At 39.6% G+C, this 24571-nt stretch overlaps 1 protein-coding gene and 1 long non-coding RNA gene across 3 annotated transcripts in view; one reads left to right on the top strand and one right to left on the bottom strand.

Annotated features, from left to right (window-relative positions):
- The window catches only part of LOC308094152 (uncharacterized protein), a 337907-nt gene that overhangs the window by 276508 nt on the left and 36828 nt on the right, over window positions 1–24571 (bottom strand). The window contains exons 3-4 of one of the 2 annotated variants that reach the window (XR_013933923.1): window positions 18913–19092; window positions 15520–17544 (exon numbers count right to left, since the gene is read on the bottom strand). The exons of the other annotated variant lie outside the window; for it this stretch is intronic. The gene's annotated coding sequence lies outside the window, so the exon portion shown is untranslated. Of the gene's footprint in view, window positions 1–15519; window positions 17545–18912; window positions 19093–24571 lie in introns of those variants that run through there. 2 annotated transcript variants of the gene reach the window in all.
- On the top strand, window positions 11943–12723 carry LOC308093937. Its single transcript, XR_013933913.1, has 4 exons — window positions 11943–12000; window positions 12223–12284; window positions 12451–12542; window positions 12651–12723. It is a non-coding gene; the product is annotated as an uncharacterized lncRNA (long non-coding RNA).

Here is a 24571-nt window from a genome sequence, read left to right as displayed (position 1 = left end):
AGTCTGCCAAATGTTCTTTGACAGGCAGGACAGGTAAAGGGGGGTTCCTGGCCATTTGCATTGGAAAGTCAGCCTCTGTGACAAAGACAACACCTCTCTTTGGATAACAAAAGAAGCATGTGTTTACCTCTGAACTACAAGTTTTGTCCCATTGTATTCACTTCGTTTGAAGCTCACCACCCTGTGAATCTATTTAACATGTCTGTGGGAGCCATTGTCTCCCAAAACCCCGTTTTAGGAACAGACACCATATGCTACTAGTTGAGTTAAAATACTGGGCTAAAATACAGAGATACGTTACTAAGATGTTAGTATCCTTTGGTGAAAATATATACTGAAGTTAAAATGAACAAAAGTATTTAACTATGGCCTGTGTAGGTTTAATATAGGTAAAAGCCAGGAGAAGTAAAACGTATTCACATGAATGGATGCTGTGTCATTAAAGCCTTTAAAGTTAACTATTGTTTACAGATGAATAAGAATGTAATTCTTGGTATCATTCTAAAGTGTATATTGTGCAAAGTACTAATCTAATAACAAAACTTCATTGTGAAATATGGTTCTGTACTAAAAGTAGATATTGCTGAATTGAGATCACTGCATTGTGTGACCTAGAATATTATGCGCAACTCAAGCTGTCCGCTGCTCGGCCGCGACGGATCAGCTCCTGATTGGCTGAGAAGAGGCCGAGGAGGAGCTCTTGTTAAAGAGCGTCTCTTTGAATCTTTTGTATATAAACCTGTTGTTTTATGAGTAGCAGTGTCCTGCGATTTCTGGACCCTTGCAGTAACCATTTCTTGATTCTCCTTGTCGACAAATAAAGAAAGGAGAGAAACCTTATCACCTCGGATTTGATGTCTCCTTTGTCCTAACACTCTCACTAAAGGCTTGCGTTCGTCCACGGTTTAAATCCACGGTGTTTCCACACATCATATACATCATTAGTATCATGGTCAGTATCATGGTCAGTATCATGTCAATATCATGTCAGTATCATGGTAGTATCATGGTAGTATCATGGTCAGTATCATGTCAGTATCATGCCCATATCATGACAGTATCAACTTTTTTAACATCATATAAACACCATAAAAGGCCTACACCAAAATGTAGGGAAAAAAAAAAAGAGGAAATGCCTGTCAAAAAGGCAAGGGGGTTGGGGGATATAGCCAATAAAAAAACATGCATCATTAACAACAACAACAACAAAAGCAAAACAACACCAGAACTACACTAAAATTTAAGAAATTCCAGTAAAAAATGTAAGATATGCCTATCAAATTTGGCAAAATCTAAAATGTACACGGTCTAGCCCATGTAAATGATACGGCTGACAGCCCTCCAGTATGAAGGCAGATCTCTGTGGCCCTGATTGTATTGCGGTTAAACATGAGGTATCATGTCAGTATCATGTCAGTATCATGTCAGTATCGTGTTCAGTAACATGTCAGTATCATGGTCAGTATCATGTCAGTATCATGTGTCATGTGTGTCAGTATCATGGTCAGTATCATGTCAGTATCATGTCAGTATCATGGTCATGATATGACCATGTGATCATGGTTATATGGAAAGGCATGGCGAGAGAGTATGTTTTACCCCCTGTCTGTCCGTCCGTTCGTCCGTCCGTCCGTGTGTCCTGTCCGTGTGTTACCAGCTAATCTCCGGCACCATTGGCCCGCTTGCTGCGAAACTGTGCACACACACTCCCTCGATACCAATTCAGAACCTCTGCCCCAAATTTTTCACATGGGCCTGTTATAGCGCCACCAGGAGGCCAATTTGTGCAAAACCCATTTTTTGACATTACTCCTACAGATTTTATCCAAACGTCATGCAAATCGGTACACAGTATCTCTATAGTCATGTGATCAACCCGGATCTGTCCGATTTCCCATAATCCATCCTGATTGGCTAAGGTTGGCTTCCAAAGTTTGCAGGATTGGTCCGTTTTGAACAAAATGCCTCGAATCATGAACGCAGCTTGCATTTCCGTGAAATTTCACACGCACATTCCCACTAGGCCGAGGAAGAAATGCCACCCATTTCACATTGGCCTGTTATAGCGCCACCAGCAGGTCTAATTTAGCAAAACACATTTTTGGAACAAAATGCCACAAATCATAAATGCAGTGTCCGATTGCCGTGAAAGGCCTAGGAAGAAATGGCACCCTTTTCACATTGGCCTATTATACCGCCACCAGGAGGCCACAATAACGTACCTGACCTGGCGTAGACCTGTACTCCGAGGAGCACTTTTTCTAGTAACTTTTTTTATATTCTTTATAAATTAAGCACTTTGAAACTGAAAATGATGGCCAATGTTGATGATAGTAAAAATGATAATAATATCGTATCGATATTGTGAGCCCAATATCATATGTACCGTGAAATTAATGTATCGTGACACCCCTAAATAGATTTTGAGTCATGTCAAAGAAGTTTTCAAAACATGATATTTTGACACTTTAAAAACTGAAAAATTACAAATAACTAATGGGTATAAATACATGTATTTAAACCTTTTTAAATGTCTCACCATTTCCTGCATTTTTGGGTGAGCGGGGAACATAGAACCTTTTTTTGGTTGAGTGGGGAACATAGAACCTTTTTTTGGATGAGTGGGGAACATAGAACCCTTTTTTGGTTGAGCGGGGAACATAGAACCCGGGGAACATAGAACCTTTTTTTGGGGGGGAGGGGAACATAGAACCTGGGGAACATAGAACCCGGGGAACATGTACGGTCCCGCAGTAGCCTACCACAACACCAGAGGTTTGTTTCCGATCGCAGTAGCCCTACCACAACATCAGGTTTGTTTCAGATCGCAGTAGCCCTACCACAACATCAGGTTTGTTTCAGATCGCAGTAGCCCTACCACAACATCAGGTTTGTTTCAGATCGCAGTAGCCTACCACAACATCAGGTTTGTTTCAGATCGCAGTAGCCTACCACAACATCAGGTTTGTTTCAGATCGCAGTAGCCCTACCACAACATCAGGTTTGTTTCAGATCACAGTAATAATAATAATAATAATAATAATAATAATAATAATAATAATAATAATAATAATAATAAACTTTATTTGTATAGCACCTTTCATGACATGAAATGCAGCTCAAAGTGCTTTACAGAGCAAGAATACAATTACAGTTAGAACCAATTCAACAATAAAGCAAACAAAAATAAAATAAAATAAAATAAAAGCAGTAAAATGCAGTAAAATGCAGTGGCCCTCGCCACTACACAACTACAACACAAATGGATATAACTTAAATGTAGTGACCACTGTCCTCTACAACACAGCTAAAGAAATATCCACACTTCACACAATTGCCAATATTACATGTGTACCTTGTGTACCTTAGTAATATATCTTCACACAATTGTCAATATTACACCGTAGTAATATATTTTCACTTAGTAATATTACACCTTAGTAATATATTTTCACTTATTAATATTACACCTTAGTAATATATTTTCACCATGTTTACCACGTGTGGACTAGCCCAGGGGATCTGCTAACTTATCACATCCAAACCACACACCGTACACCCCTGAGAATGATATCGGGGTTATACAAGATATATAGACTAAACATAGACAAAAGGATCTGCCCTGGAGGGTCCACCACGTGTCGACGTGCCCCAGAGGATAATTCACTAAATCCTCCGGATGGAGTTATCAGACTCTTGTCTTTTAACTACCGTGACTCTCTCTTCCACTCACACAAAACAAAAGCAAAGGCATAAAACAACATTAAAATAGGGAATACAGTGAGGAATTAAAAATCAACCAAAGAATCTGCTAAAAGCAAGAGTGAAGTAATAGGTCTTGAGCTGTGCTTTAAGCTATCGACTTAGTAATATTACACCTTAGTAATATATTTTCACCATGTTTACCACGTGTGGACTAGCCCAGGGGATCTGCTAACTTATCACATCCAAACCACACACCGTACACCCCTGAGAATGTTATCGGGGTTATACAAGATATATAGACTAAACATAGACAAAAGGATCTGCCCTGGAGGGTCCACCACGTGTCGACGTGCCCCAGAGGATAATTCACTAAATCCTCCGGATGGAGTTATCAGACTCTTGTCTTTTAACTACCGTGACTCTCTCTTCCACTCACACAAAACAAAAGCAAAGGCATAAAACAACATTAAAATAGGGAATACAGTGAGGAATTAAAAATCAACCAAAGAATCAGCTAAAAGCAAGAGTGAAGTAATAGGTCTTGAGCTGTGCTTTAAAGCTATCGACAGAGGCTGCCTGTCTTAAGTGTAATGGGAGTTTATTCCACACTGTCGGTCCGTAAAAGCAGAATGCTGCTTCACCGTATTTTTTATATGTCATTGTAGGCACCTCGAGCAGGTCAGCACTTGAAGACCTGAGGGCCCGGTTTGGAACATATCTCTCTAGGCAGTCGGAGAGGTAGGAAGGTGCCAGACCATTTAGAGCTTTATAAACTATTAAAAGAATTTTAAAATCAATCCTAAAAACAACCGGGAGCCAGTGTAGTGAAGCTAGAACTGGAGTGATATGTTCTCTCATCCTGGTTTTAGTTAAAATTCTGGCTGCCGCATTTTGAACAAGTTGTAATCTGTCAGTTGTTTTCTTTGGCAGGCCAGAGTAGAGTGCGTTGCAGTAATCAAGCCGAGAGAAAACAAAAGCGTGGATCAGCGTTTTTGCATCGTCTAACGACAGATAGTCTCTAATTCGTGCAATATTTCTAAGATGAAAGAAAGCAATCTTGGTGACATGATTAATGTGTGTATTGAAATTCAATTCAGAATCGATAATCGATAAGTAGCCCTACCACAGCATCAGAGGCTTGTTTCAGATCGCAGTAGCCTACCACAGCATCAGAGGTTTGTTTCAGATCGCAGTAGCCTACCACAGCATCAGAGGCTTGTTTCAGATCGCAGTAGCCTACCACTGCATCAGAGGTTTGTTTCCGATCGCAGTAGCCCTACCACAACATCAGGTTTGTTTCAGATCACAGTAGCCTACCACAGCATCAGAGGCTTGTTTCAGATCGCAGTAGCCTACCACAACATCAGGTTTGTTTCAGATCGCAGTAGCCTACCACAACATCAGAGCTTTGTTTCAGATCGCAGTAGCCTACCACAACATCAGAGGTTTGTTTCAGATCGAAGTAGCCTACCACAATCAGTTTTTTTTCTTCAGATCGCAGTAGCCCTACCACAACATCAGCCTACCAAAACAAACCGATTCGACTACTTCTCGGCTTAAACCCACCTAATTCCAACACACTTTGCTAGTCTGGGATGGCTCAGGGTGGAAGACAGGGTTTTAGGCAATTAAAAACAGGATTGTTTTTAAGATAGTCAAGGGGCCCTCAATACCCTCAAAACAACTACTTCTCCAAAGTCAGTGACCCCCACAATTCTAGAGGAAGCGACAACGACCTGGTACTACCCAAGTATAAAAGAAACATGGGGAAATTCTCATTCTACTACTCTGCCACCAAAATGTGGAATGCCCTGACACCATCCATTAAAAGATGTAAATCACTGGTTTCTTTCAAAACTAGTCTGAAAAATGATACAATATGATAATACTTTATTGTCAGCTCACACTGAAACTTGTCTTGCGACCCAGCAGCCATGTATGCAACACATATACAGTACACACATTTGACATAACACAGAAAACAAAAACAAAATTACATACATAAAAACAAAAAGGCAAGAGCAATGTCAGTTCAGTTGTTGCAGCAGTTGTGACTTTAAGGCTACAGACAGACATCCATTAAAGGTGGTGTCACCCGGCAAGGGCTCAAATATGCAATACCCCCGAGACACCACAATCAGCAGGCAAGTCGTTTAGAAAATAAGTACAACTTTATTATAAGTTAATGAATATAAAACATTTGGTAATGTAAAATGACAATCAATAAATACAAAACCCACTTAATATTATGCCCACAGGAATTAGGATATTTCAGCAGCGTTGTTCCCACCCACTCTCTAACTAGCCCAAGTAATACCAATACACTTCAATAATAAAGATGCCACGGCAAATCAAATGCACACCAAAAGATCACTGCAATAAGCCTACTAAAATAGGATAACACTTCTATTGAAATTACAACAGTAAAATCCAAACCATGCGTGTTCACCAAAGGAGGGCAGTATGAGACAGGTTAAGAAACCCCACTTAGAATAATCCCACCCCTGCGAGCAGCCCCTCTTAACTAAGCTATACAGTTATAATACCATCACATTACTACTATAATAAAATATCCTAAAGAGCACAGCCACAATAACAGTTAATGAATCAAAATCAATATAATAATTTAATATATAACTAAACCTAAATCCCAAACTCACGGCCCCAGAGCCCAGATGCTCAATCTCAGTCCTCCTCAAATCAAGGCCCAGTCGGGCCGAGTAGCGTCACACTGTCCCTTGTCCAATCGGGGCTCCGGACGAGGAGAAGCCCCGTATGTGGCGTCGGTTGCCTAGCAACAGGTCCCGGGAAGCAGCGAGTGTCCCGTGGCTATTCAGAGCCGCGTTGAAGTCCGTGGATGGAAGCTGAGGATGAAACAAAAGGCTGTAAGCGATTGTGGCGGGACTCGACGTAGCGTCTCACTCACACAATGATAAGATCTCGGAAGGACCGTCCCTTTTAGGCCGGGTTGGCTGGCATGTAGCAGTATCAATCTGCGTTGTCGTGGCGATCATCAGCGGGACGTCAGGGGCGATCAGCGCTGTTCTGCGGCGTCCAGGAGTGGAACTGGGGAGGAGAAGGCTCGTAAGTAACGGTCGGGTTTACAATATAGCACCACACTCACACAAAGCTGGGTCTCGTCTCTCGTGGATAACGTCCCTTTTCAAGCAGGGTTAACAGGCATATCAGCAGGGGGGTCGGTGTTGTCGGGCGAACAGCGTGGTCGTGGTGGCGTGCAGCGTAGTGTCGGGCGTCTGGTGTAGTCAGCGGCGTGTGTCTCTGACTCGCGCTGCCGAATGATGCCTCCTTTATACTGCTGCCATCCAATAACGGCGCGTCAGGTATCACTGCCGCCTGTTTCAACGCCCTCTCATTATACCTGCAGCGGGGAAGGGGAAACATAGAACCAACACAGGCACTCGCCAGTATAACACCCTTCCCTCCATCATAACTCAGTCCATACTGTACATTGTCCGTTTATATCTATTCATTGTCAAGTTCATGTCCACAGGTGACAGTGGTACTACAGAGCTGAAGAACACACATAATAAAATAAGTGAAAAACAAAAGAAGACTGTCTACTAGCACCAAAATATCTCATACGACGAAGAAATAGATTATTTGCTTTGTTTTCTTACCCACTGATTCAATCTGATCTTTCCATGACAGAAGATGTCTATTACTACTCCTAGGTATGTATGCGAACATACCTGGTTGATCTGTTCACTATGAATAGTAATGGGGGACCTTTGTATCTCTAGTGGTGCACCAAAAACAATCTCTTCAGTCTTTTTTGTGTAAATGATAAGAGCGTTGTTATCACTCCACTCAACCACCCTATTTACTTTGAGTTGGTGCAGTCCAGGATCACTGGTACTATCTAAGAGAGAAATCAAAACTGTATCATCAGAATACTTTAGAATGTATTGGTCTGGTGTGTCAGTGCGACATTCAGACAGACATTCCTGACCGTACGACAGCGGTCAGTATAAAGGGTGAAAAGTACAGCTGAGCTTACACAACCCTGGGGAGCACCAACATTAGTAGTTAATGCTGAGGAGAGGGTTCTGTTCACTTTCACCCTCTGTACTGTGTGGTAAAGTGCATTAATCTGTGGGACTATTTGCCCTTGTTTAAGGAGAATTAAAGAGTCCAGGCATTCCTTCTCCTCAGTTGATTTTATTAAGGAGAGAAGAGAAAGAACTTACATGGTTACAGCTTTCGTCAGGACAAGAGTCAGGAAAAAAGACAGAACTCCACTCAGGGTGGATATTTATACTCATTGTGTGTGTACATGCATGCTGTTTTCTATAGGCATGTGCACGAGGTGTATGTGTTCTAATAAAGATGCCCAAATGTGTGTGTGACCTGTGTGTGTGTGTGTGGGCATGTATGGATGTACTTCAATGTGCACGTAGGTGTGTGGGTTACAAGTGCTGAGACTATGTGTGTAAATGTGTATGTGCTAAATTAAGTAGTTTGGTGTGTGTGTAAGTCCATTGTGAGAGTTGGTTAAAACAATATAGTGGTCAGCTAAGGTCAGATGTCCCCTGGATAATGGACATCTGGACCTCCTAACAGAATGTGCCCCTATCTCCTATGAAAGGGCTTAGGGTGTCTGTAACTAATCGGGAATGTCTCACTAGGCCAACTAGTATCAGTTTTAAGGTTGACCAGAGTAATCAATGGACTATGTCTATTAGGCCTTCATTAGTAATATGCATGGTTATATTGTAATGTGAATGCATTACAATATGGGTACTGGTAGATTAGTGTATAATGATATGTGATATTATGTATGGATACATGTATGTAAGTACAAGGACCATATGCTGTTTAAATGACTGTTCCTCACTAACCATCAGAGTTTTCTGTGTATGACATCCTGCGGGGGATGAGTGTCTCTAGGTCTGTTCTTTGTGTGGTTCAAATCAGCTCATGTGAGTCCTTATGTGTGTTCATCTCAAGTATTTCTAGACTATATGCTTATTCTAAGATACTACAGTCCCCCCTTGGAGGGCTCTACAAGTCCTCCATAAACGTGGGGACATAAACAATAACCATAAACCTAAAAGTTACACTAACAAATAAAAACGTATAAGAAATTAACTAAACATTAGTATCAAAACACAAACAATAAAAACCTGCTACTCCTCATATAGAAAAAGAACGAATGTGTTAGGATCATCCAGGCCCCCCTTGACAAACAGAAAACTGTAACACAAATAGTCCCACAGATTAATGCACTTTACCACAAATGTTAGTAAGGAAAGAAGCATACCAGTGAATTAAGTATGGATTCAGTTCCAACTGTACCATCTTTGACACTAACATATAAGACTGTATTGTATTGAAAGCTGAAGAGAAGTCTAAGAACAGCACCCTTGCATGATTCTCATTAGACTCATCTAGGTGTTTTGTAATGAAGTGGACCAGTGTGACAACCACATCCTCTGTAACGCAACCCTTCTTATATGCAAACTGACAAGGAACATTTTGTCTTTAGTTATAAAGATAAAGACAAGATGTTGTAACAGTATTCGTTCAAGTGATTTCATATAATCCCAATATGTTCTTTTGGACATTGGATAATGGTTTTATATGTGAGGTTTTCCAAAACAGAGGAATTGTGTGTGTGTCTACAGAGGTTTGAAATATTGCTTGCCACACTGCAGCCAACTCAGATGCAAAATTCTTAAGGAGAAAAGCACTGCACTCGTCCGGCCCATTAGCTTTCCTTGTGTTAAGTACACCAAAACACTTTCCTGACATCCTCTTCAGTGATGATAATTCTGTCTGAGGGGGCGGGTGTTACAGCTTTAAGTATTTCAGTGCACCTGCAAGAATCGCCTAATGATTCGAATCTGGCAAAGAAAATATTTAGGTCTTTAGCAAAGCCAAGTTCATTGTCTGTCACAATAGGTTTGGTTGGGGACAATCTGGGAACCCATCGACAAATAAAAAGGAAAAACAGCGCCCTCTGGGCGGAGCTGAACGGACGACCTGTGCGCAGGGAAATCTGGGTTTTGGTCTGCCTTCAGCCTTTCACTTCCGGTGGTGCAACTATATTTTCATTCCCACTAACAATATTTCTCCACGGAACACTAACACCACTTCTCCCAAAGAACATGGATCGTTTTGGTTATAAGTCCACTCGTTTTTATGATGAAAGAGCAATTTAAAATGTTAACTTTCCGTGGTTTTGTCGGCTTCGAGGACGCTATTCACTGGGTGAAAAAGGTGATATACCTGGATACGTGGGCACGGCATACATCCACCCAACATAAATGATTGGTGTGAGTTTTTCAATGAATGCGGGAGAGGACTGTTTACCTTCAAATGCCTTTAAGATACCTGGATATGCATCTCTCTTTTCTCTGCTAGGGAATCTTCCTTACATATGCAAATTAGAGGTTTGTTCAAACAATGGGAGGTGTGGGGTTCAGAGTGGGGGGGGGGGGGCTCAGAGAGAGAGAGAGAGAGAGAGAGAGAGAGAGAGAGAGAGAGAGGAACACAAACTATTGCACAAATACTGATTAAAAACAATGAGTGAGATATGTGTGTGTGTGTGTGTGTGTGTGTGTGTGTGTGTGTGTGTGCACACACAGATCAGAGTGCAGTCTTGGGGCAAATATACTTTTGCTCCACTACAATTATTTGAAAACTTTAGTTACTATTACTTTGCAGATATAAATGGTTACATTATAAAACATACATTAACCATTTTAGCCTTATTTTATACCTAGGCTATTTGAAAATAGCCGATCTACAAGCTCACAACGCGTCGCGTTGTGAGCTTGTAGATCGTCTATTTTCAAACATTTTAGTACTGGTACTTTAAGCACATTTTGATACCAATACTTTTGTACTTTTACCAAGTACGTTTAAGGGTCATTAAATGGTTAAAATTATATCACAAACAAGGCTTACTTTATGTGTGTTTTCGTGTGTATTTTAGGGGGTAGAGATTTACATGCAGGCACAACATTTTCATGAAAGGTGTTGATGGGTTCAGTGGCCCTATTGTCTCAGGTCTCTGCAACAATATAGGAGCACCGCCTCTATCACCACATTAACCACTTTAGCCCTATTTTATGCATAGGCTATTTGAAAATAGCCAATCTACAAGCTTGTAGATCTGCTATTTTCAAACATTTTAATACTTTCACTTTTGGTACTTTAAGTATATTTTGAATACTTTTTTTACTTTTACTCAAGTAACATTTTGAACACAGGCCTTTTACTTGTTTTATTATTTTTAGTATTAGTATTTTTATATTGTGGTATTGCTACTTTTACTTAAGTAAAATATCGGAGTACTTCTGCCATCAATGCTAAAAATACAGGTTACCACCAGTCATGTGGTTAAACTATTTAGTTTTCTAGTCTAGGCCCAGTAGTGCTCAAAAGAACAAAATGTTATGGACTTTTACTTGTAACAGTAAGAGTATTTCTACATTACACTACTTTTACTTAAGTATAAAATGTCAGTACTTTTTTTGTGCTTGTTGTTTAGTGCAAAGTATTAGTACCTCTACATAACTTTTAACTTGTTAAAACTAACTAAACCTAGTAAATAGTTTATTTCCAGTCTCTCTCTCTCTCTCTCTGACTGCCAACATTTAACATGCACATATCAGACGGTGGGGAGGGGAACCTGTGTGTCTATCCAATCAGATTCGTCCAAACAGAGATTTCAAACATTCGAACTGTTTGGGCGGTTGGGTGAATTCATTCTATTCACATGTACTGCTGGCCTGTTGATGTTTTCGGACTAGCTTTGTAAATGGTAAGCTGCTATTTTATCTAATTGTAAATCATTAGTAGGTTTTACTGTTTATTGTATTTACTTTGATCAGTTCTCTACAGTTTGTTTGATCAGTTGTAAGCTAGTGTTTCTTTACCTGTATGAGTTCAGATTGTTTTAAAACATGTGGCCTAGCTAAGTGGCTAGTCAATTCATATGCCATGATTTAATTTGTCAGCATAATGCAGTAATAGTAAAATACACAGACTTTATAAATGTTTGTAACTAAAGCTTTGTAGTTTGTCTTTACTGTGGCTACATCCCACTAACCCCTAAAATTATATTTGCAGGGAGATTTCCATTGTTTTCCCCACTGTTGACGAGGAAGTTTTAAAAGGTACTACACACCCACACTCTTCTTCTTCATTTAACTATTTATGTGCTCTCCTGTTTCAGTTGAAATTTTCTGAGTTTTAATTGCTGTTATATATTTTACAGTTGTTGGCATCCAGGGGTACATGTGTGAGGACCTTTCGGAGTTTTAACAGGTAATCTCCAGCACACACTACACTCTCTTCTTCTTTTTTCTTTCTTTCTTCTTTTTGTTTAAGGCTCGCAAATTCAGCAAGAAATTATGTACTTTTACTTTGATCATTTAAGTATACTGCTACTTGCATGTGTTTTGGGGCGAGCGTTTTGGTATTCCTTTGGTGCTTTGCCAAAAGCATTGATTTCCTCAAATTAACCTTTTATAATCATGCTGTTTACAGGAGGCTGTGAGGCATCTACACAACTCGGAGAAGAATAACCACAAATACAATCCAAAAGAAGCGTAAGTAACTAAATTCAACTATATCACAATCATGCTTTAGTATGGGAGACCTTGCCCCCGATTCGATTTGTAGTGGGGGATAGTGGGGGAGGTAGGCCTGTGGATTGGTGATAAACTGATAAAGAAAAAAATGATAAAAACTAACACGGTTCTTCTCTTCCAACAGGGTAAATTCTCCACATAATATTGATGTTGCGGCTCATCTTTTAGGAGAACTAAGCATTAGTTTCTGTAATGTTGATCCTGTTTTTATAAAAGGTAAGCGCACATGCATAATACACTCACAGTATTCACATAAGCTATTTGCATCTTAATAGAGTGGGCTAGACCTGCAGAAGCCAGCAAATCTGTATTTCTTATGCACAGGAGAAAGCAAAGGTACAGAAGTCTATGAGGACACGACAGAGAAAATTACGGGTAAGTGAGGAGAGCAGTTTTGGTAGGCCTCACTCACACAGTTAAAACAATTTCTTAGTTTTGTGGTTTAATTGTAATTCTATTTTTTTTTGTGTTTGTTTTTTTACAGTTGTTTGAGGGCAGGGGATCCGTGTTGCGGCCTGCTGAGGAAATTCTCTGGAACAGTACTGCAACCAAAGAGCTCATGTCTGATGAGGAAGATGGCTTCGAAGATGGTTTGCCAGTATGGTTTATCAGACCTCCACCAGGAAGAAGTTCAGCGCTTTCAAAGCTGTGCAAGGAGCTCCAGGAAAGAAGACCCCCAGGACCTCGTTCCAGACCCCGCGTTCTCCAGAACACAATGCTTGTGGTTGACGAGTTCGAGGACTATAACGGGTCTTTTACACTCCTCCAGCTGTAAGGACACAGCAAGGACACCCAAGATATATATTTGGGAACTCCAGCGGCGTAGTGTCAGACATTTAATTGGATGCCTTGCTGCCTTTTTGTATATATTTTTGGGTGCATCAGCACCTTTTTTTTCAATTTTTTTTACACAAGTATAAGTGACTTTTTTCCCCTCATGGCACTACTTGCTGACTATATACCAGTGTCAGTCTACTTTATGTGGATTATGCGGTTGACACACAATGACATTTTGCACCTTAATCCCATGTATAATCATCTTATCTCAGGTACTAGTGTAAATATGTAGACACGAATTTCACCCAATTTTAACCCAATTTAACCCAAGATTAGACTCAAATCTTTGCTTCTGGGGTCCCTGGAACAAAATCCAGGAATTCTTTGAAACATTTGATTTTATCTGTGTGCTCCTGTTCCATTGTTTTGTATAAATAATGTTTTTCTTTTTTTGGATCAATAAACATAATTACATGAGTTCTGCCTATTTGTTTTTCTATATTGTGTGTGTATGTGTGTGTATGTATATATATATATATATATATATATATATATATATATATATATATATATATATATATATATATAAATTAAATTAGTGAGTGATTAAATGAGTTTTGGTTTGTTTCCAGTGGGGAACGAACGGCACACATATAAATCCCGCCCACTACATTTGATTGGGTAAAGCGCGGCCTGCTTCCTGATCTGATGGCACGCCCACTTGTAGCCAATGCGCACAGGTTGTCAACACGGCTACCAACAGATTCAAGCGCAGCGATGGATCTGTTCTTGAGAGATTAGGTTGGGGATGACATTCCTGCCATAGATTTCATAGTGTCCCACGCCTTTTTGTGATTATTGGCTTTAAACGCATCCTCTAGACGCTGTCTATGTGGCAATTGTGCCTGCCTCATTTTGGTCTTAGCTTTTTTTCTGTCAATTTAAGTGCACCAAAATATTTGTTTATGAAAGCTGTTTTCCTTTCATTTATTACCTCTTTGATATCCTTGGTCACATATGATTTATTGTTTGGATAGATTTGTATTTCCTTGTAGGAACAACCAGCTGTACACAAAACAATATATGATCATTTGTAACTGTGGTCATTTCATCCAATGAACCATCTCTAAAAATCTCCCAATCTGTACAGTCCAGGCATACTTTTAGTTGTTCTTTGCTTTCATTTGTGTCATGCAAACAACATTATGAGCAGAGGTCAATATAGGTGGCCCAACCTTGGCCACATATGCATTTGTAATGTTCACATAACACTTGTCCAGAATGTTATTTTTCCTAGTCGCATCCTTAACATTCAAATCCCACCATTTATAAGGGGAGGTAAATGCAATTTCCCATAGAAAGGAGGTGTCATTCATTGCCGACATTTTGCCCTTTTCTCCTTTTTTTTTAGATAGTGTTTTGTATTTGTTGATGACATGTATTGTTATTTTTAATGCTATGTTGATGAATTTAATACATAGGACCACAATGTCCTCAGGACTTTTTTTGTTATCCTTTGTGTTTTATGACTGTACCTCATGCTGTTTACATTTCTGACTAATAAAGGATTCAATCAACAAATACAAAGGCTCTGTTCCAGTTAGTGTAGCACAGTGGTTTTCAAACTTTTAATATCAAGGACCCCCATAACTCTGAGTGTCCAAATAGAACCAAATGGCTGCGGGTCCATTTGTACACTCTCAGGGCTACACACCCGTAAGGGGCCATTTCAAACCACCTCAAGTAACCATGAGGCTACCTGGACCACACTTTGAGACCCACTGGTGTAGCAGTTTCCAGTGAGCAAACATGCACCATAGCGGCACCCAACACTGATTGACAAGAATGGAACAGCCTTCATTAGTCTAATTGGCAAGACCAGTGAAGGAAGTAAGGAAGAAGCCCGATTATTTCCAAAGGCTGCTGTACACAGAGCCTATTGGACATGGGAGCGCATTCTTGATCAGCAGCAGGATGGAGCAGGAGGTCACATATGGGACTAGGGATAGCGAGTAAACAGGGACTTGATGTGTTCCAAACATGTGCAGGGATTTTGGGAGAGACTATCAGAGGAGTTCCAGTGCTACTTCCACCAAAGACCTACAAAGTGCAAACTTTGTAAAAAAAAAAAGGCAGATTACAGAACAATATAAAATATCCCCATTTATGCATGTATAGAGTACAATTATACATTGTGGGTTACTAATTAACAGACCTGGATATTTATTAGGTTATTTCAATCACACTATTAAAAATGGGCATTTCCCTTGTACGAGTCATCTTTTTAACACATCAACTGCCAGGTATTAATTTATTAATTCATCCGCCACCGCCAGCGTGTTTACCTTATTTTGACGACACACAGAGACCCACGGAACCCACGATGTGGACACAGATGTATACAAAAGCTGTCTGGGGGGAGGACGAGGGTCTCTTCTATCTACCAGATAAAACAAATTGTAACCGCGATCTTCCGTTCTTTAGTTATCGGCAGTTGTATATAACTGGTTTTCACCAAAAACGCAATCTGGGAAGAGAAATCCGAGATAAATGTAGTTTTTATAAATCTGATAACATTGCAATGGACCAGCTGATTTGTTTTAAATTACGTCATTTATGGGTCTATTCTTCTCTGGAAGTCGAAGTAATCACTGAAATCACAATGATGATGTAATATTACGTCAATGTCAATCAAGCATAGGATTTGAGAATATATAATATTACGACCATGGCAGTCTTATGTGTTAAGCAGCGCTAGCCGCTTCGACAAGTGACTTAAGAGTGTTTATAGTTATTGAATCTGCAACATTAAAACACAAACGTCACAGCACTCGGCACATGCACCACCTAAAAGACACTTAAGTACACACTAACCAATACTGTGCACATGTGAGCAAAGTGCCACTTACTGTGTAAATGCAATACACTCAGGAAAGTAGAGCGTGAACGCACGCACACACAGAGACAGCATGCATGTAAAAAATTGCTCTAGTTCATATATAGCTCAATGAAATAAACTCAAACATCACGACACGCTGGATGTGATTTTGTTTTACATTTGAAATAAGCCTTTACTATTTATTCTACAACTACAGGGTTTATTGTTCATCGGTATGAGTCCTCATATGTTGTTTTAGATTATTCATTTTACTACAGCTTTTACCACAAACTGTACACGTAAAAGGCTTTTCCCCTGTGTGAATTCTTATGTGTGCTTTTAGATCACCTACTTGACTAAAGCCTTTTTCACAAAATGAACACGTGAAGGGCTTTTCCCCTGTATGTGTCCTTACGTGTTTTTTTAAGTCACTCATTTGACTACAGCCTTTGCCACAAACTGTACAAGTAAAGGGCTTTTCCCCTGTGTGATGCCTCATGTGTCTTTTCAGATCACTCATTTGACCGAAGCCCTTGCTACACACTCTACAAGTAAAGGGGGTTTCCCCTGTATGCATCCTCATGTGCATCTTTAGATGGTCATTACGACTGAATCTTTGCTCACAAGCTGTACAACTATAGGGTTTTTCTCCTGTATGAGTCCTCATGTGCGTCTTCAGACTATCATTTTGAGTGAATTTTTGTTCACAAATTGTACAACTAAAGGGCTTTTCCCCTGTATGTGTCTTCATGTGTGTCTTCATATTTGCATTATGACCAAAGCCTTTGCCACATATTGTACACGTAAAGGGTTTTTCCCCTGTATGAATCCTCATGTGAGTCTTAAGACTATCTTTTTGCGTGAATCTTTGTTCACAAACGTTACAAAAAAAAGGTTTTTCCCCTGTATGACTCCTCATGTGTTTCACAAGGTTAGCATTTTGACAAAAGCCTTTACCACAAACTGTACAAGAAAAGGGGGTTTCTCCCATGTGAATCCTCATGTGTGCCTTCAGATTTCCCTTACGATTAAAGCTTTTGCTACAAACTGTACAACTGAAGTGATTCATCACTGTGTGACTCCCCATGGAGTCAGTTTGTTTTGATGATGTCAAGTCCTGGGACAGCTCATTGCTGAAAGACCATCGTTCTCCTTCCACATTGTGTGTGTTGTTTGATTTCAGTGTGTTAAAAGCAGACATATCTTCCCTGGTTTCCCACGCATTACTGTCTACTATTTCAGTGTCAGATTCAGAACAGTGCGAAGAGAGGAGCTGTTCATCACTAGTTTGTTGTGGTGTTCCACAGTCATCTACACCAGCTTGTGATGTAATGTGTTCAGTTGAGGTGCTGGCTACAGGCTCTGTCTCTCTGTTTTCATCATCATCTTCACTTTTCACTGCTAGAAATGTCGATGTTGACCCATCACCCTCCTCTGGTCTTTGATGCACCTCCTCCTGTTCCTCTTTAATCTGTGGAGGCTCTGGTTCATCCTGGCCCAGACTGGTACTCCGCTCCTCTTCAGGGGAACCATCCTCTTTAGACAAAGGAAGGTGCAGCAAGTCTAGGGAAAAGTGAGAGAAAACCTTTTATGATTTAAACTTTACATTTTCCCATGCAATGTTTGCTCTCTTTTGTAGCCGTGATAGTTGAAGTAACCTCTGCTGTAAATACATGCTCACTTTCTAAACCATTAATCTGTCCTCATTCATCAAATAAGTTGATTGTCATTGTATGGTATTATTGTTAGCATGTTATGGATTCTGATTCTGATTATTCTTATTGATTCCCCGTTTAGGTTCCAAAATGGTAAAACAAGAATTTGAGAAAAAAATATCTTCATTATTGTAAGCATTAAAAGGGTAAGTAATTTTCCTTTGTCCACGACGCACCAAGTATAAATCAGGCATAGCTTTTTTTAAGACGGGAGCACCAGTGCTACAAAGTAAGAGTTAATTTCGAGCCCTGAATATTAACTCTTTCATTGCCACACTTATTTCAGACTGTGTCGTCCCAGTGCCAGGAAAAAGGTGCATTTTTCCTCCGTTTGTTTTTTAACATTGAAGTGAATGGAGCAGCAATTTTTTGGATAGCGTTATCTCCTAGTTCCTTTGAGATAAACAAAAAAAAAAGACAAAAAATATATATATATTATTAAAAAAGTATATATATATTAAAACATTATTATTTTTTAAATAATTTCGTCATTTCCGTCCGTGGCCATGATAGCTATAGAGGCATCGGACGGGAATTCCCGTTTTTGGCATTTAAAGAGTTAATACATAATCTCTCCTTAACCAGTTAAACCCCTGTAGTCACTTAAGAGGACTTGAATTACATCTGTACTTACACCTACACCAAGTACAGACTTTACACCTACACATCTACACCAAATCTCTTTGCCAAAAATAGCCGATCTACAAGCTCACAATGTGTTGCATTGCGACACATTGTGAGCTTGTAGATCGGCTAATTTGGGGTAATTTTTCCCCCAGAATATGAATGCTGGGGTTCAAGTGGTTAAACCAATTTAGACACTCTTTATTTGCCTCTACGCCAAATCTCTTTGGTGAGAGAAAATAGTCGATCTACAAGCTCACAATTTGGTAAATTAGGGAATAAGGGTTAGGCATAGTTTTACTGAGGATAAGTTTAGGAATAAGGTTAGGTTTAGGCATAGTTGTACTGAGTTTACATTTAGGAATAAGGTTAGGTTTAGGCATAGTTTTACTGAAGTTAAGTTTAGGAATAAGGTTAGGTTTAGGCAGTTTTACTGAGGATAAGTTTAAGAATAAGGAAAACCTCTAGGAAAACCTGGTGGTGACCATTACGAGGCGGCCGGATTTGACCGGGGGCGAGTAGGTTTGGAGGCAACCGTTCAATGTTACCCCCAGAAGAAGGATGCTAGGGCTCAAGTGGTTAACAAAGTCACCTTCAGTGGACACTCCCTGCAGTGTAGCGGTGGTGGTGTGGGTCTTCTTAGTGGCGTCTCCATCACAGAGGAGCTGTTGCTGCTTCTTGCCTCCGGCAACCAAGCTGTCCTCCCCAGGGTCTGACTGGGTGGAGGTATCGGGAGGGGCACCAAATGGGTTCTTTTCAGGGCCGTCCACCTCTGGCAGACACGTAAATGAAATGAAAAGGAAATACAAATATTATGTCATTGTGATAATCATTGAAAAGCACACTATTTGGACATTTTGCAACATCCAAATGAAATGGTGGGGGAGAATTTGAGGAAAGGAAGAGAGGGAGAGAGAGAATGTGTGTGTGTGTGTGTGTGTGTGTGTGTGTGTGTGTGTGTGTGTGTGTGTGTGGGGGGGGGGGGGGGCTCTCATGTGTCAATCTTATTGGAAAACCAAATAAAGTCAGATATTCCATCAAGAGTAAGTTTTCGATTTAGTACATATTACAGCATTGAAAAAGCAACCAAATAAACAAATGCAATATAAAGCTTAATTTATTCTCCACTTGGCTACAACATAACTGATCAACGAGATAACTTGTAGTAGATGTTCTTTTTGGCCAACAACACTGTCCGGACTGAATAACACATTTGGCTTTAGATTAACTGGATGCATGCATTCATTATGATATTTTACCACATGGAGAAGTAGCACTTACAATCTCTTTTTCCAACTGTGTCTATGTTTGCCGTGTGTATATATTCAATTGAACATTATCTGTAAATATCAAGTACTCAAGCCAGGAAACAATTAATAATCACATGCGCACAATGAATCCCCAATAGTAAGCTTACATACCACACTGTATGCAATACTTAAGATTTCACCAGAATATATATATTGTTAAAGAAAATCAAAAATGTGGTAATGTATCACACAATTACGGTATTGCAGTAATTTAGTTCTAGTCCTAATCGAGAAAATGCATGATATAGTGACTGATATTGCAGAATGTACTAATTAGAGCTTGTGATGATAAGTGTAAGTGTGACAAGTAAAATTACACAGCCAGGTAAGCCATTTTATTACTATTTACTGTTAAAGAACCATTAGAATTATGAATTGGAACTTCAAACACTCAATGGCCCTCATAAAAACACAGCAATCAAAAGGCAACATTTGGTACAGGTACAAGTAGTGTTTGATACAGGAGCACAATGTGACTTAATTCATAATCATCATCATCATGATGGTAGACAAAGAACTTTGCTGCCTCTCCATCAGGCACACACACTAATATCAAAAATAAAAAGTTTGAAAATTAAGGTTCTACAAACTTCTTCCATTTTCTAATAATTGTGCCAACAGTTGTTGCCTTCTCACCAGTCACCAAGCTGCTTGCCTATTGTCCTGTAGCCCATCCCAGCCTTGTGCAGGTCTACAATTTTGTCCCTGATGTCCTTAGACAGCTCTTTGGTCTTGCCCATTGTGGAGTCGAGGTTAAAGTGTGTGCAGAGGTGTCTTTTATACAAGTAACGAGTTCAAACAGGAGCAGTTAATACAGGTAATGAGTGGAGAATAGGAGGGATTCTTAACTCATTCAGTGCCACTGGATGTCTAAGACGTCCGCTAACATAAGCCCTGAGTGCCACTGGACGTCTAAGACGTCCAATGAAAAAAAAAAAAAAATCTAAAATATATACATACAGAACCCAAGATATCATGATTTGAAAATATTCTGCTCCATTCACTCTTTGTTTAACTTCTTACTGAAAAAGGCTGTATCTCGGCTCCTAAGCACTTTTTTTTTACAATGAATTTTGGCTGTGGCACTCAGAGCCAAACTGGCACTGCCATAAATAAGCCGGGCACTGAATGAGTTAAAGAACAAGAAACAGGTCTGTGAGAGCCGGAATTCTTAGTGGTACTTAAAAATCATACAATGTGATTTTCTGAATTATTTTTTCTGGATTATGTCTCTCACAGTTGAAATGTACCTATGATAAAAATAGACCATACAGACCACTATATTCTTTGTAAGTGGGAAAACCTGCAAAATCTGCAGTGTATCAAATAGTAGGGGGCACTAAGTGAAAAATCGTTACGCGGCGGATAAAAGCATGACATTTGATACAGATGTCCCTTGGGTCATCCTAAAACATCCTAGAAGGGGTGCCCAAAAGAATCTTAAACAGGAAGTGAGTTATGGACAAAATCCAAAATGGCCACCTAAACTGTTGACCGTTGACTCAAAAGACACCTAAAGAATCTCCAAAAAGCATAAAATGTGGCACACATGTCCCTTGGGTCATCCTAAGACATCCTAGAAGGGGTGCCCAAAAAAATCTGAAACAGGAAGTGAGTTATTGACCAAATTGAAAATGGCCGCCTAGTGTTGTCGATTGACTCAAAAGACAACTAAAGAATCTCCAGAAAGTATAAAATGTGTCACACATGTCCCTTGGGTCATCCTAAGACATCCGAGAAGGGGTGCCCAAAAAAGTCTTCAACAGGAAGTGAGTTATTGACTAAATTGAAAATGGCCGCCTACAGTGTTGGCGATTGACTCAAAAAGCCTACAGAATCTCCAAAAAGCATACAATTTGGCACATATGTCCCTTGGGTCATCCTAACACATCCTAGAAGGGGTGCCCAAAATAATCGGAAACAGGAAGTGAGTTATTGACTAAATTGAAAATGGCCGCCTACAGTGTGAAAGATGATGCAAGATACCTAAAGAATCTCATAAAAGCATGAAATGTGGTACAAATGTCCCTTGGGTGATCTGAACGCATCCTACAAGGGGTGCCAAAAAGGTTTTAAACAGGAAGTGACCGCCTAAAGCAGTTGACACAAAAGAAAACATAAAGGGACGTCATAAAAGTGTATAATTTGGTACGTACATTGAGTGCTTCTTAATATATCCTAGAAGGGGTTATTTATTTGTTTGTTTGCTTGTTTATTAAACTTTTTAGGCAGGGACCATGTTGAAGAAATTCTAAATGGCTGTTTAACACTCGCATGACTGAGGTTTCATTCTCCTCCACCATGCCTGAAAAACGATCATTTTGATCCCCAAATCAGGCTATCCTATTGGCCACTGTCTCCCTCTGTTCTCCAGACTAGTTCACACTTTCTCCCCCAAACAGTGGGGGGTTCCATTGTCTTCTAAAAAGCTGAGAGTTGAAAATGGGTTGCCAAATTTTGAGAGAGAAATAAGCAGGCAGGTCTATGAAAGTGTTACTGCATGCGTTGTTCCTCACTCACACACACCCCCTTTTAAAGTTGCAGCCGCGCACGCACACACACACACAGAGTCACACCACCGTCAAATGAATGGCAGGAGGATTCAGATTTCAGAGCGAAACTTTACAAAATAAAACGGTAAAATGCTTTGCACGGGGCTCGGGAGAAAGAGAAGAGGTGATATGGACACATTTTCGCTACATCGATGTGGAGAACAAAACACAATGCTTGATTTTATCCGAAGGCAAGCAATGTGGGAAAAACACAACAACTTGAAGAGACACAAGCGTTCACCACAAAGAGATCGAGTTATAAGTTAACAAAAGGTTTGCCACAAAGAGATCGAGTTATAAGTTAACAAAAGGTTTGCACTTTCTCCATTTACACCCCATACATCTACACAAACGTTCAGATTTCAAATATAAAGTGCTTACCTCATGGCCAGGGATGTTACAATTCTATTCGGGTAACCCATAAGTACCCATATTTTCCGTATTGTCCAATAAAAAACATTTTAATCCGATCGGTGGCCATTTTCTCCGTATTTTCTCCATGCTTTCAACTACGTGACCCTATCGGTTGGGAGGTGTAATTGCACTCTGATACACTATAACTCGATGAGAAAATGACCGCCAATCGGATTAAAATGCTTTTTATTGAACAATACAGAAGTTACGGGTACTTATACCCACCTAAAAATTATAGTAAATTGTAACATCCGTGGCCACGGAATAAAAACTTTATATTTGAAATCCGAACGTTTATGTAGATGTAAATGGAGAAAGTGCAAAAAACAGGTTGAAGTTTCGTCATGACCGTCATGTAATGCTTAGTAGCAGCAAGCGAACTATAGTAACTTGTAAACAACCCAGTGACAAACCTATATTATTATTATTCATAATAATAATATTCACATTATTGTCTGAGCGTAAAGCTCTCATTCTATCAGCTGTCCACGTCGCTGACAAACGCGTCTCCTCTCCTCCTCCCTCAGTGCAACAAGTGAACACAATGCTATGTTCCACAATGTGCTCAATCCTGCGCAAAATATCTGATCTTCAAGCATAAAACAGTTGCTGCGTGACAAGCTGTATGCTTGTAGATCCAATCTTTTTCCACCGCTTTGCAGTGAAAGGGAAAGTGGAAAATGGGTCGCCAAATTTTGAGAGAGAAATAAGCAGGCAGGTCTATGAAAATGTTACTGCATACGTTGATGATGAAGGTCCCGTGATGTGGCTGGATGAGGACCGTTAGCACCTGTTAGGACATCTTCCATAAATAACACTACTACAAAGGTTCCAATCTTTCGGCCATTACAGAGGAATGCACTGAAATCAATCCTTGAATAATGTAAATGTGTGCAATTTAGTAGCTACTTTGTTACAGGTCAGTCAAAGTCCAGAATTAAACAAACAACACAAAATGAAGGAAAACATTGCATTGTATTATGGGGTTTATAGCCGAGGCTAATTTGCACCTAATACCTAAGACCTAATAAAAAAATCATTTACAGAAGGACATGCATGCTCTAATCTAAACAAGTACGAAAAAATAACATTCCCAAATTGCATTCATGAAAGCAGCGAATTCAACAAGTGTATCCCTTTTACTGGGTATGACTGATGTAATTATATATAATTATAATTATAATAATAATAATAATAATAATAATAATAATAATAATAATAATAATAATAGAAAGACGTGAAAAACAAGCCCAAAGTCGCTTATAATAAGCAGACATGGCAACATAGACTCGCATAGACTCGCTGCGGGGGTCTAGAGGTGTCAACTGCTCTTGCCTGGGGGAGAGAGGGGGAGAGCGGTCAATTTAGCCGAAATATAACGGTTGGGATGGTATATATGGTATATATTTCATATTTATAATACGTTTCAGAAGAGAAAAAAAACGGAGATGATTTGAAACAAATATTTAGGAAAAGTCATGAAAGGGGAACTTTCTCAGAGCTTCATGAGAGAAGATAATCCACTTTAAATTCTCAAAATCGGTCATATTGATAGCTTAGTCATGCAAGTGTTAAACAGTTGACCATGGCAGTCTGCATATTATGCAGACTCAATACGACAGGTTATGCAGTGCATAACCTGCCGTATTTTGTAGTCTACCCTTCTGTTTTCATTTCTACATCACTTATTTATTTTACTTTCTGCATAATCTTTTTATTGTACTCTTTGAATCTTCTTTATTTATCTAAGTCTCTGCATAGTCTTATTTATTTTACTCTGCATCTTATCTTACTCTGCATATTCTTATTTTACTCTCTGCATCTTATTTATTTTGCACTCTACATCTTCTTGCTTGTTTTACACTCTATCTTCTCATGTATTTTCTTCTTGATCATTACTGTTTTTTTGTGATTAGTGTTTAGTAACTACATGTATTCATGTGTGCCATTTCGCAATTACCAGCACATTGGCATA

Source organism: Gymnoscopelus braueri, assembly GCF_963280865.1.
Source record: "Gymnoscopelus braueri genome assembly, chromosome: 10".
Taxonomy (NCBI): Eukaryota; Metazoa; Chordata; class Actinopteri; order Myctophiformes; family Myctophidae; genus Gymnoscopelus; species Gymnoscopelus braueri.
The sequence above is the reverse complement of the archived record's forward strand: the minus strand, read 5'-3'. Positions and strand labels throughout refer to the sequence as shown.